Source organism: Egretta garzetta, unplaced genomic scaffold (assembly GCF_000687185.1).
Source record: "Egretta garzetta isolate BGI_Z169 unplaced genomic scaffold, ASM68718v1 scaffold1208, whole genome shotgun sequence".
NCBI lineage: Eukaryota > Metazoa > Chordata > Aves > Pelecaniformes > Ardeidae > Egretta > Egretta garzetta.
The window spans coordinates 12,788-14,697 of NW_009260519.1; positions in this window are offsets into that span (position 1 = coordinate 12,788).

Below are 1,910 nucleotides of genomic sequence, written 5' to 3' on the forward strand. Positions count from 1 at the left end.
CCGTGCCGCGCGAGCCTCGCTGCCCGACTTCCCCGCCTCGGGGAGCTGCGGGGCGTCATCGCCGGGCTTAAGGCTTCTCTCTGCTCTTTAAATAGCCGCGCTCTCCTCCGCTCTTTAAGGTCAGGCGCCTGAAGTGCCCTGGCCCAGCCGGGACTCGCTCGTTGCTGCGTGGCGCGGCTCTTCAGAAACAAAAATGGCTTGAAAATGGGTTAATATGGGGGCTTTCCCCCCCCAAAAAACCCCACCCCAGCAGCCCTTGCCCTCCTGCCACCCCCAAGCAAACGATGGCTTTGGGGTGGGCATAGGGCTTCTGCCTCCCGGGAGAGGCAGACCAGTGCAAACCAGTATAGATCTTCTCCCGCCGGTGCTAGGAGATGCAGAAGGAGCTGTGCGTCGCCAGCGAGCGCCGTCCGGCTGCGGGGACGTGACTGGTGCGAGGGTTTCATCGCCGTTTCCCTACCCTCTTGTATTGCTTGGAATCGTAGAAGGAGCCCGCGGGGAGGCGGGAGGGAAGCGTTTGGAGAGCGGCCGTCCCCCGGCCGCCCTGGTGGAAAGAGGCGCGATCTGCCCCGCCGCAGGGTGCGCGGCTTTTATTTGGGAGGAAGGCTGGGGAGAAAAACATCCCTTCGGGATAGGTAATTCTGTATCTCGCCCGCTGCTACAGATCTCGCACCCCAAAAGCGCCGTCAGTGCCGGATAAACCAGATCTGCCAGTCTGTGTTTTCCAGGAGATGAGTGGCACGGTTAATGATTACACTGCCCGGCACGGGAGGGATTTGGAGCTGCTCACGGTCCTTGCCCATCTCGCTGCCTGCTGCTGGAAAAGCCGGGGCCCCACGCTGCGTCCGAATCGCATCTTCCTCGGTGGGGAATTGGGATCCCGGCTCCGCTTTCCCCATCGGGCTTCCCTCCGCGCTCCCGTGTTTCCTCGCGGGCGGGGAAGGGAAGGGCTTTGGGTGTGCGGGATGGCCGGCGATCCGGCCTAGCTTGGCGGGTCGCGGCCGCGATGCTCCACGTTGATGCGGCAGAGTGCGTGGGCAAAGTTCTTCGTGAACGTTATCTAATTAAGGCGTAAATTCTGGCTCACCCCTTCCTCGCCTCCCGCCGCCCCTCCGTGCTCTTCCCCGGCTTTTGCTGGTCTCTGCCAGGCAGAGTGCTCCAGTCTCCGTCCCTTTTTGGGTCTGATCCCGCTCGGGAGCTCCCACAGCCCCCCCGGGAGCGGAGCTGGGGTGTTTAGGGTCTCCCTTCCCCGCTGCCAGGGCCGTTTTGGGAGGGAGCGATGCAGAAGGACCCCGGCCCGGCGAGCCAGGCCGGCATCGCCGCTGCAAAACCCAACAAATTTTGCGTAAGCCGCTGCCTGCCCAAAATCACAGCTGTCCCCGCGCCCAGCCTCCGTTCCTCCCCGTGGGGAATAGGCATTGCAAAAATTTGCAGCACACAGACAATTAGAAATGTGGGGAATGGAGTCTGCTGCGCCACGGAACAACCAGGGCTGCTGCGCTCGTGGAGTTGAATTTTTTTTCCCCCCCACCCCCCATTTAATTAAGACTCTTAATTTAAACAAAGCTTTTGCAGAATCCCCTGTCTGCTGCAACAAAGTTGCTGGTGGAATCCGGGGATTTAAATTCAGTTTGCTGGTGGCGTGTACGCGGGACTTTGCATCTGATTTGCAAAATGAAATTTGCTACCAGGCGCCTCCTGAGGGCTGAGGCTTTGCTTTGCTCCCTCGGAAAATAAAAAATATAAATCAGCAGAGAAAAGAGAGCGAAGGAAAAAACGTCGCTGCATAAACCCCGGATGGATCCGGGATGACTCCAGCCTCGTGGATTTGCGGGCGGACGGGCAGCGGCTTGCAGGGTGGCGTGGCAGTCGCCCGTAGCCGGCGTGCCACGGGGACGCGCCGGATCTCA